Consider the following 12,526-nt stretch of genomic DNA (forward strand, 5'->3'; position numbering starts at 1 on the left):
TTTCTGCATGGCCTGTCCCCTGATACGGCTGAAGCAGGCTCATCCTGTCCCCAGGGACACCTCCTGGTCATACCTCCTACAGGTGGCCCCTCTGGGCAGCTCATCCCTTTGGAATGCTGCCAAAGGGCACCAGATTTGCTGCAGGAAGTAGGAGGGGTAGTGATGGAAGAGTTGAGAGAGGTTGTCAGGAGACATGAATCATCGATGGCCTTGGGTCCCGCACCCTTGGCTGAGCTGAGCTGTGCAGGGCTTGCGTGCAGGGCTGGCGGTATGTGCTGGGTATGGTGTGGGCCATGCTGAGTCAGACCTGAGTCACTTTCCCACCCCTGCGCCAGGAGCCGGGGGGTCCAAACCACAGGCCCTGAGAGTGAGGGGGGCAATAGGGATTGTGGCTCAAAGAAGGGGACCGATGTTGATCGGACGAGAATCGGGAGTCCCCTGTGCAGTGGTAATTCGGCTGTGCTGAGTTAGGTGAGTTTTGTTACGGTAATTCAGAATCTTTTCTTAAAATTTTTTTTGTTTTGTTTTTTTTTTTTTTTTTCGGTATGCGGGCCCCTCACTGTTGTGGCCTCCCCCGCTGCGGAGCACAGGCTCCGGACGCGCAGGCTCCGGACGCGCAGGCTCAGCGGCCATGGCTCACGGGCCCAGCCGCTCCGCGGCATATGGGATCCTCCCAGACCGGGGCACGAACCCGTATCCCCTGCATCGGCAGGCGGACTCTCAACCACTTGCGCCACCAGGGAGGCCCTTAAAATTTTTTTTAATTGGAGTATAGTTGATTTTCAATGTTGTGTTAGTTTCTGCTGTACAGCAACGTGAATCAGTTATACGTATACACATATCCACTCTTTTTTAGATTCTTTTCCCAGATAGGCCATTACAGAGTACTGAGAAGAGTTCCCTGTGCTATACAGTAGATTCTTATTAGTAGCTACAGAATCTTTTGGAGGAAAGGAAATGGTAAATGATATTCAGTCCACAAATGCAGTTTTGAGGAGGAAATATTGAACCTGCTATTGATCAAAAAGCTTTTCGTCTCCAGTTTAGAGGTTAGAGACACGTTTTCTGTATAGAAAGTGAGGATCTACGGTGTGACTGAAATCCCAATGATTTAAGGCATTTCAGCATCTATCCAGAGTGGCCATCACCTGGACGGCCCATGCCCACCAGAGTTTCCGATTCGATAAGTCCAGGGTGGGGATCGGGAATTTGCATTTCTAATTCTCAAGTGATGCTGATACTGCTGGGCCAGGGACCCTACATTTACTGATTTAAGGCAAAGGACTGAAACATTCCATTTACCAAAAAAAGAAAGAAAGAAGGAAAGAAAGGGAGAAAGGAGGGGAGGGCAGGCAGGCAGGAAGTCCGCCAGTGTTTCAGTAAATACAGTACAAGATATTCAGACTTCATTAGTCATCAGATGTGTCAGGTAAAACCAACAGCGGCAGAGCATTCCTACCCACTTGCCGAAGTTTTGGAAGATTGACCGACTCGGTGTTGGGTAGGGTTTAGGGAAGATGCTGTCTTCTACGCTGCCATGTGAAACTGTGAATTAGTACAGCCTTTCTGGAGGGCAGTCTGGCTATGTGTCTCCAGACACAAAATGTGCTCCAGAGTTTTAACTCTAGGAAATAATCCTGTACGTGTGAGAAGATGCTTGTAGAGGGTTATTCATCCCGGTTTCGTTTATAATGAGGAACAATGAACCCCCTAAATATCCCTCCACGGGGAGCAAATTATGTAAACCGTGGAGACACACCAAGGCTTGTTATGCAGCTGAGAGGAGCTGGGAACACGGGCTCTGCAGGGGTCAGGAAGGGTCTTGACTCCACACAGCCTGGCTCCCACTCCCTCCCCTGGGGAGCGGAGCTTATGATGAAAACAGGAGAAGTTGGGAATAAGCCCTGGCCTCTAAAGGAGGACCATACGTATATTTAAATCTCATTTGTTTAAAAGTATCTATCGGTCCATCTGTTATCTGTCTGTCTGTCTGTCTATCCGTGCTCATAAGTACGTGTTGTGTGTATGTAACAGGGCGATTTGGGAGGTTTTTGTCTATTCATTCAGTCCCCAAATATTATGGAGCAGACGGAACAAGACAGACAAGATGCTTTGTGTTCACAGAGCACACTTCTAGTCAGGAAAGACAGATACTAAGTGGAAAAATAGAAATAATTTCATTCCAGGTGTAAAAAAGTGCTTTGAAAAGAGTGTGTTGCTCACCAACATTTTAACAGTTGGCTGTTTAGGAAAACACGACTCTGGGTAAGTTTTCCTTTCTTCTTTGTACTTTTCTGTGCCATCCGAAATTCACTGTTTCAAAGACTGAGATCCTTGACGTTGGAGGATTCTCCCCTCACTCACTTGGCTTAAGTCACGCCTGCTGCCAGGCTGCTGTCTGCACAGTTCTCAGGCTCCTCCCTCAAGCCTCAGCTAGTCACTTCGTCCGAGCAGCCTCCCCGGCTGTCTGATTCATCATCTCCACTCGTCCTCCCCATCCCACCCTCCCTGGCCTCCCTAGGAGCCCCTGCACTTTTCTTATACGTCATTCATGACGGCTTGGAAGTTACGTATTTTCTTTGCTTACTAAACTCACCAATATGCAAGCTCCATGAGGGCAAGAATGGGGTCTGTCTTGTCATTTGTGAAATGTGTGGGGTGATTGAATGAAAGAATTCTTCCCGAACTCAGGTTCGGCTGCTCGCCGCTCAAAAGCCAATAGTCCAAGAGGCAAGTGTCAATAGAAAAGAAAGGTGCTTTAGTCAGAAAAGCCAGCAATCTGGGGAGAAGGTGGACTTGTGTCCTGAGACCAGCTCCACCGAGTCTGCTCAGCCATGACAGTTTTTAAAGGGGAAAAAAGGGGAAGAATCTCAGTGAATCATCAAGGCAGGAAGTTGGATTCTGCATCATTCTCTGTTGTGTTGCAGACTGGCTGACTCTTTCTTCAGATGTTATCTTGCCCAAGTGATCTGCGTGCAGGATTGCTAAGGGGGCTGTTTGCAGAGTAGAGAGCTAGTCATTTTATAATTCTTCATTTTTACTGCTTTTTATCTAGGAAAAGAATCAACAGGTTAGACAAGGCATGGTGTGCTTTCAGAAGAGCAGAAGTCAGGAGTTACGTTAAATTGCCTAGTGATCTCATTCCTATAATTAGGTTCTTTTAAAGTTAGAGGGGAACAGAAATAGGCAAACAGGAACGAGGCAAAAGAGCTGCTTTCAGAATGAGCATGTGTATTCTTTTGCCTTAAACAATAAAGGTATTTCTTTACAATACTTTTAAAAACAAAGCACAATATTATTTGTATATGAAAGAATCCTTTTCTTGATGAAACCGTTCATGTTGCCTTCTAAAATGAGGTGAATTTGGGGAGGGACGTTGTATCTCTGTTACACATACCAACTGTGCATATTGTTGGAGAGGAATACATTTCCCTCTACCCTTCTAGATTCTTCTGGCTGGTCTAGGAATTAAATGGACATAAGAGAGATTAACAGGAGAAAATCAAACAAAAGTTGAATAACATGTGTACATGGGAGAGACCCAGGATAACCGAGTAACTCCCCCAAATGGCGGAAACCCTCACCTTATATACCATCTTCAGCTGAAGACAGAAGAGGATGCTGGGGGTAGTGGCTGGGACTTCGAAGGGATGGAAGGAACTTCACGTGAAGATGGAAAAGCAGATGTTTGGTACACAACTGTTTGCTGGGCCCTGCAGACACAATGGGACCCAGTGTGGACTCTGGTCTCTAGGTCCTGCGCCCACTGCACTGAGCCCATACTCTCTGCAGACACCTCTGGTGACAGCTCTATCCCGGGAAGAGGCCCTCTAGCTGAATGTTTTTAGTCAGTTGGGAGAAGGTCAGAATTTCTTCCTGAGTTTTGGTGCCTTGAGTGTTTTCACCTTGATATAATCCACATGCCAAAGAGATGTTTGGAGGTGGCGAAGTTCGCTTCCCTATAATATCCTTCAGAGTTGAGGAGAAAGCCTAGAATTCAGACGTCCCACCCGAGAGGACTGAGTCCTAGTCATGCAAACTTTGGTGTCTGGTACTCCTCAGGAAATCCTTAATACAGAGACTCATCTGCTTGTCTGGAAGCAGGATATTGGGCCCAGGGATCTTTGACAAAGGGCTTTTCCAGCTAAAAATTCCTGTGTTTCTGTAAGATCTGGGGTGGAGGCTTAGGCTTGGAGTCAATGACTTATTAGTTCAGAAAAGAATTGAGAACAAATACATTCTACTCAGTAGCTAGCTATGCCTTGGCCAAAGGAAGTGGAAAATACATATGATATTCCTATATCATATGTGACAAGGTGCCGAAAAGAGCAGTAAAGATAACCTTGCTTATGCTAGTTCTGTAAGATAATAATTACAGAATACCTTGGGAATTCCCTGGCAGTCCAGTGGTTAGGACTCTGAGCTTTCACTGCCGAGGGCCTGGGTTCAGTCCCTGGTCGGGGAACTAATATCCCACAAGCCGCGTGGTGTGGCCTATATGTGTGTGTGTGTGTGTGTGTGTGTGTGTGTGTGTATACACACACATATATATCTTGACTAATTATGAGTCCGTAAGAAAACAGTTTCCAAGAAAATACTTTTTGGGTGAGTGCTGGAAATCGTCACTAACACCAGTTAGTGTTACAGCCAAAGGACAACAATGGTTAAGTCATTTATAGAGTGTTGGTCAGTTATTATTTTAGCCTTTGAATTGGAAAAAGACTCATTTATTATATAGTTTTTCTGGATTTCTAAAATCCTATTATTTTCAAGGAAACCTCCCCAAAGAAGATAATATCCTCGTCCAATATCCAACCTTCCTTTCCTTCAATGTATCAATATTTTCACTTACCCAACTGAATTTACCATGAAGCCAATGAAGCTTAAACTTCAGGACCCCTCACTGTGCAGCCCTTCCTAGGTCTCCAGAGGGGCTCTGGCATTGTGTTCACAAGGTTCATTTGTAATTTTCTTAAAGAGAGCTCCCCAAATGCTGAAGCTTCCTGCTCCACAGAATTGGGCCTGGCAGCCTCCTCCGTGCCTCCACCGAGCCCCACCACGCTTCCCGCTTTTTCCCAGATGGGAAGAAAGGTTCCCGGCAGTGCCATCTGCATCATCAACATGGTGTCCTGGAAGAAACCACCCTAAAGGGAATGATAGAAAACAATTCAACCCAGTAAACTGAAAAGTCAAATTGGCTTTATTCTGTGATCCAAGAATCAAACAGCATCGCATGGAGCCAATAAGAAGGAGCTCCCCAGAGGTGCACAAAGTGAAAGGCTTTTATGGACAGAAGGGGCGGGAAAGGGGAACTAGCACAGAGTGGCTTGTTTCAGGCAAGGTCACCTCCCTTTGGGAGGCAGCTGGGGGCTATGAGGTGTTTACCTCCCTAGGGCTGCCCAGGGAATTCCAGACTGTTTGGTCAAGATCACATTCCTAGGAGGCGCTGACTCCGCAAGCAGGTTAGGTATTAAGTCTCGGTTTGGTGCCGTGGGCTTAGCACATGCGACTCCATTTGGGGCTTATTGTCTCTTTTTGAACAATTCCCCCGTTTTGATCAGAGACTCAAGCTTAACTGAGAAATGTGATCCAGATTTAAGGTGTTGGCACCACTCCCAGCTACGGCTCTGAAGTTCTCAGTTTTTGTTGATCCTCTGTGTGGTATTCACAGGTTGTGACTTCAGGTTCACAATTTTTCAGCTGGTCATTTTCTTCATTCCTCTTCTGGCCTTCCAGTCTTAGGGAGATCATGTGCTTGGCGTTTAGCGGCCGCAGACACGCATTTAAACCTTTTTAGAAAATGCAGGGACTTCCCTGGTGGTCCAGTGGTTAAGACCCCACACTTCCACTGCAGTGGTCACGGGTTCGATCCCTGGTCAGGGAACTAGGATCCCTTATGCCACGTGGCGTGGCCAAGAAATTTAAAAAAAAAAAAGAAAAGAAAGAAAGAAAATACAGGGTGCCAGGATTATAATGATTGTTACAAGCAAGCTAATTCTCAGTGTTTGGAGTGCACTTTGGAGCCATGGTCCCTAAGATCCAAACCAGTCAAAACCAAGTGGCTTGTTTGGTGATCTTCTGTCACTGAGTTTCAACTTCCCCAGAAGAGTTAATTCAGGTGCAGCAGGTGGTGTTGACCATAGAACAGACACTTCCTTGCTCCGCTAAAGGATAATCAGGGACTTTCCTATTACCAAGAACAACTTTGGCCAGGAAGTCTAAGGATTCTGGTTCTGCAGCTGTCATCTTAGCAGTGGATTCTGCAATGTTTTCAAGGGTTGAGGAGAGGTTCCTGATCATAGCTTCATGTACATTTACTCCAAACCAGGGAAGTAGGGCACTGCCAAGGGAAGTGAATCCTAAATCATGAGAGACTCCTGTTAAGTCTTTTCTAACTGGACAAGGCAAATTCAGGGGAGTTCACCAATGATGTGTCTTTGTTTGTTGGTAAACAATTCGGGGCACAGTTAGAGAACCTAAGAGGCATTGCCCGGCCATGCACCAGCCATCTAGGCATCCATAGGCCCAAGGAGAATGATAACCATCACAGACAAAGGTAAATCCTGCCAGAGCACAAACCACTTTCACTAAGGTGGTGAATGAGTTCATTCTCAGGAATTGTTGCCTTTGCCCATTCAAGCTAGGGGTTAGTCAGCTTTTGTAGTGCATTCAGGAAGTAAATCTCCTACCCTGAAAGTAAAAGTTACTCTAAATTCCAGAGGTTACCTGTCTTAACAGTGGCCTGGGAGATACGGATGATGGCATTATCTTTCCAGGCCGATGTCACAGTAAAGGAAGGAAAACGAGAAGAAAGGGTTGCATGTTTAGTTAAAGTGTGAAGTCTTGATCCGGTGTCTTGGGAGGACGCAAGTCCTCAATGGCGGCTAAGTCTCTTCCTAGTCAATTTGATTTTGAGGTCTCTAGCTGGTATAGAGGACCGGGTATCAGTGGAGACCTCTTCAACTGTGAGATATATACCTTTGGTTCAAGTCATCTGGGTAGTGAAGAGGACCTGGTACGGTCCCTTCCAGAGAGATTCAAGGCCAATCTTTGTTCTTAGGGATTCCAAATCAGAAGGGTGGGAGAAAATTGGACAACTTAGTTTGGAGAGTCGTAGCCAGTTATTTGAGGAAGCTAGAAGAATTCAGGGCACAGTCCAGTTTACAGGTATATAACAAAACCTCAAAAACAATTAGCCAAACTAGAATCTAATATCTATGAAGGTGCAAATATAATTTTTCTCTCTTCAATTACCCCATTTCATTTAACCAAAGGTAATCACAGTAAAACTAACTTGCTTCCATTAATCTTGGCCTTATTATTTAAGCAAGTGCAGCAAGAATAGTGATTGACCATATAAGCTCTTTTAAAGACTGCTTTGCTGGAACTTTTCATAAGGAATCTCAGATTGACCTTCTAAAAGCCTCTGAGGCCAGGAAGCCAAGCCGAGGACTTACCATTAGAGTTTACCTGCAATACCTATAGTTTGGGTGAATTCCTCTCTTCTCAAGTTCCCCCCAAATATCCTGAGGTTCCTGAGCCATCAGGCAGTGACCTTTCTTACTCACCTAGAAGTAAGGCCTCCAGGAACCTTATAAGCAAGGTACCAGGCTGATTTTTCCAAGTTTTTAAAGCTATACAGTTTGATATGTGTGTGTGTGTGTGTGTGTGTGTGTGTGTGTGTGTGTGTGTATACACATCTCTCTCAGATATAAGACTTGGTAATATAGTCAAAGTTTCCAGGTGTGTCCTCTTACAAGGAGAACAGATTCTTATTGAACTTATGCAAATAATGAATTACATTGCCATGAAAAGAATACCCAAGATTTTCCAAATTCTGGAAGGATCAGGTAGGGAGAAAAAGCAAACGTTCCATCTTTGTTTACAAAGATATATTTTACAAAATTGCTGTAAGTCATAGAGAGCTTAAGAGGAAAGATTTCCTTAAATCTGGAAAAACTAAACATTAAGGAACCAGCAGTGCTTCAAACAAAAATATTATTAAAAATTATGATCATCCTCAGTTCATTCAGTCCCATGTAATTATACTTGTTCTGCTTGAATTCTGTTCAGTTTTATGATCTTAGAGTTATTAGAAACCTGTACTTGCCAAAGTCCTTTCCCTGAATCTTCTTGAAGATGAAGTACTATCGTAGGAATACTTTTGCAAAAACATCTAAGACAAAACTCTGTAAATGACAAAGACTTTTAAAATACCCATTGTTAAAGATCTGATAAGAGTTCATTTGATAAGGAAATGTAGTTATTTCTGTGATATACAACAGTTTAAGAGAATAACTAGAATTATGACTGATAACATTATACCACAACATATCAGATTTCCAGGAATTTCACAGAGTTTCTAGAACACTTACAAAATATACCTATACAAATACAACATGAAGAAGGCTTGGTATTACTTTCTTATTTGACAATGCCCATGTAATTTAACATATCAAATAAGCCTAATTAGTTTAACTTCTCCTTTTTTAAAAGGAGAGAGAGAACAAATCTTTTGAGAAGTTCCAGGGGCCCTCTGGAAAATTTCCAAGTTGGTTCAAGGTCAAAAAACCTTCATTTATAATTGAATTTTTTGGCATTTGCCAAAAACATCAAAGGTTTCAAAACACTTGGTCAAATAGGATCATAGGTAACTGTGAAACAATACTTAGTTATTCATTTAACCAAACTGACAATTGAAGACTTTGCAGGCAAATACAGAAAGTTAAGTAGTTGTCACAGAAAATTATTTTGGCAAAACACAGAATCTTTGCATTCTAGGCAGATTACTTAAAAGGTAAAGAAACTTCCACAACTGTTCTCAAAAGCAGACCAAAAGTCTAAAAAAAATTTTTTTAACTTAGTCTTTTTAACAGAGAGAAAACCAGTTTTCATTTTGCACCAAAATTCATTTCATTTTTTTTAACTTAAATAAATTCATTCCAATATTAGCCATCTTGATCACATATAAAATTCCTTTTACCAAGATTCCTTTTCCACAATCCGTCTACAGTTTTGTCCTATGTTTTTCCTCTTTCCCGTTCTGAAATAACCAGTCTCACTGTAGGACAAACTTTCTTTTCCTCAACAAAAATGCATCTCCATTCCTCATACATTCTATCATCAAAAACACACATCCTGGGCTTCCCTGGTGGTGCAGTGGTTGAGAATCCGCCTGCTGATGCCGGGGACGCGGGTTCGTGCCCCGGTCCGGGTAGATCCCACATGCCGCCGAGCGGCTGGGCCCGTGAGCCATGGCCGTTGAGCCTGCGCGTCCGGAGCCTGTGCTCCGCAACGGGAGAGGCCGCAACAGTGAGAGGCCCACGTACCGCAAAAAAAACAACAAACCCACACATCCTGGGCTTCCCTGGTGGCGCAGTGGTTGAGTCCGCCTGCCGATGCAGGGGACACTGGTTCGTGCCCCGGTCCGGGAAAATCCTACATGCCGTGGAGCGGCTGGGCCCATGAGCCATGGCTGCTGAGCCTGCGCGTCCGGAGGGGGAGAGGCCACAACAGTGAGAGGCCCGCGTACCACAAAAAAACAAACAAACAAAAAACACCACACATCCTGCTCTCCTTTCACACAGAGATGTTTCTCTTACTATTTCTAGTAGCTCTAATTTCACTATATATATTAGAATTTTTAACTCTAAAAAAACCTTAATTTTTAGTGAAAATAAAGAGGTAAACAACCGTGAATTATCTTTTATATTAGCACTCTGTGGCTTGACAACTTTGTAAATACTTTTTTTTTTTTTGCGGTATGCGGGCCTCTCATTATTGTGGCCTCTCCCGTGCGGAGCACACGCTCCAGACGTGCAGGCTCAGCGGCCATGGCTCACGGGCCCAGCCACTCCACGGCATGTGGGATCTTCCCTGACCAGGGCACAAACCCGTGTCCCCGGCATCGGCAGGTGGACTCTCAACCACTGAGCCACCAGGGAAGCCCTGTAAATACTTTTTATAATCTGTAGAAACAATTTCTTTCTCATAGTAAATTTTTCAGTGTAGCACAAAACATATTTACAAATAAACCCAAATATCTTTAGTTCCTCTGTAAAAGGAAGCCCAAAATGGACAAACCTGTATTCAGTAATTATTTAATCTTATTTGAAAATGATCTAGATATTTAATAACTATCTGTCATCTAATTTAACTTAGTGAAACTTTAAGGTTTCAGGTTACCAAAAAGATTTGGGGAAACTATTTCAAAAGTTCACATAAAAACTTTTATTCCACTGTATCTATTTAATTCACTTGTTCTTGATAATTATGTTTAGACTAACCACAAAAACTTCATAAGACATTAGTCAAAGTCAACCGTCACCCCAAGCTATTTTTCTTGCTGACATATTTCATAACAGAGATAACATGAACTTCTTTGACCAATAAACCCAAGTAGGATAAAGTTGTATGTCGGCATTATTTTAATGTTGATAATTCTAAAGACATACCTATTTTAATGAATCCAAAAAACTTAAACTACCTTTTATTTACCACAGATTATCTCAGATCATGTGAACTTGAAAAACATTTGGGTTAGCTTCTATTATATTTCTGAGAGTTTTAAGAATCCTTTATACATACAAGTGCTTAATTCTCTTCAAGCCAGTTGAATAGGGCTCTTTTACAAATTAATTTAGTAATACCATCTCAAGGTGGAAAATACCATGTATCTACAACACATGTACATAGACATACATACACATACAGACAGATGCAAACAGAGACCTTATAGCTTCTGTTTAAAAATTTAGCCATGAATCAGGTACTTATAAAAGAGATTGGACCCAAATTACATTTCTAGCAGAAGGAATAATCTAAGGTTGCCTGCTCAGATGGCTAAAGCTTTTTATTAATATTTGTGGAGAAGACATTTAGGATTTTTCAGTTGCCTAAGTTTCAAAATAAACTTTACCCCTTCTGTTTTCCTTCTGATAAGAAGTACCTCCTTGAAGTTGGTATTTTAAAGAGATGACCTAAATAGGAGTTCCTGAGCCAAATTTCTGATTTTGCAATGATATGGGAGATAAAGACACTTGCTTTTAATTCCGCAAGGAATTGGGCTGCAACTGAAATGACATTATAGGCTGGTCCACCCATAAATCCTTTTACAAGGGCTTTAGAAGGTTTTTCTTTCCCTCTGGGTACATAGTTTTATTTTAGCTTAAGAAAGAAGGCCTAAAAAAAATTTGTATCAGGCTCTGCAGTTTGGCCAGTTTCTGACCACAGAGCTACTTTGTAGTTGTCAGCCGGGACAAACAGTAAATATTTCTGGCAGTATTGAACAACCACTTGGACTCAAGAGGCATCTCCAAAGAGGGTCCTGAAACCGAGCAGGACCCTGTGAGGCTCTTGGGCAAGGAAGCCTTTCTGTGTCCCCCATTTCTTGTTTGTAGGGAATAGACTCCAGCCCCCATAACCTTCCCTGAGTTCCAAAGGGCAGGTTCGAATAGTCCTTCATCAGGGAAGGGAGGGGATGCAGAGACAAGGGAGGAGAGCATCTGAGGCCCGATTGAAGGAGTGCAGGCCCTGCACACACCCTGATCCTTATCAGCAACCCTGCCCTTGAAACACTGCCATAAAACTCCTCACCAGGTCCTCTCGGGTTGGGACACACAGTTTTTGAGGCATGAGCTCACTGTGTCCCCCTTTGCCTGGAAAACAGTAAAGCTATTCTTTTCTACTTCACCCAAAACTTTGTCTCCAAGATTCAGTTGAGCTCCAGTGCACAGAGGCCGAGTTTGTGGCATCAGTACAAAAGATATTTTATTTTCCTCTCTCTACCGGGTACTAGAGACAGATCTGGAAGAGCCGTCTCTGATAAGAATTCTCACCCTTAGGTGGTTTCTGCCACTTTCTCCAGGATCCCATCTATAGGTTCCACGTGGAGTTTACATAGAGAGTGTAGCACCGGTATCTACCAGAATTTGGCCAGGTTTCTCATTAATTTTTTTTTTTTTTTTTTTTTTTTGCTGTACGCGGGCCTCTCACTGTTGTGGCTTCTCCCGTTGCGGAGCACAGGCTCCGGACGCGCAGGCTCAGCGGCCACGGCTCACGGGCCCAGCCGCTCCGCGGCATGTGGGATCCTCCCGGACCGGGGCACGAACCCGTGTCCCCCGCATCGGCAGGCGGACTCTCAACCACTGCGCCACCAGGGAAGCCCTCTCATTAATTTTAATTTTAGTTTTCCTTGGCTGTTGAAGTGGTTTACCAGAAAATTCTTCAGAGACTCATCAACTCTGGGAAGGGCCTGTAAGAGGGTCCTCCTTTGAGAGCAGTAGATCTGGGGGTGTCTGCATGGCCACTAAATTGGTGGACTTTTGTTTATGGTGTTGTGGTCTCTTCAGAATGGAAAGACTTTCAGACAGAGGATTACTAGAAGAAAGTGAGTGCTGCAGGGAGAGTAGAGGGGAGCGGTACGAGTTATGTTGGTCTCACACTTCTGGTTCAGCTACGTCTTGTGTTTAGCTTTCCATTATCTGTTTTGCAATGAATCTTTCCATGGGGCTATTTTGGAATTTTG

At 43.6% G+C, this 12,526-nt stretch overlaps 1 protein-coding gene across 6 annotated transcripts in view; it reads left to right on the top strand.

Moving 5' to 3' along the window:
• TACC1 (transforming acidic coiled-coil containing protein 1) overlaps positions 1 to 12,526 on the top strand; it is a 94,477-nt gene that overhangs the window by 14,772 nt on the left and 67,179 nt on the right. The window lies entirely within an intron of this gene.

This window comes from Mesoplodon densirostris, chromosome 20 (genome assembly GCF_025265405.1).
Source record: "Mesoplodon densirostris isolate mMesDen1 chromosome 20, mMesDen1 primary haplotype, whole genome shotgun sequence".
Classification (NCBI taxonomy): Eukaryota; Metazoa; Chordata; class Mammalia; order Artiodactyla; family Ziphiidae; genus Mesoplodon; species Mesoplodon densirostris.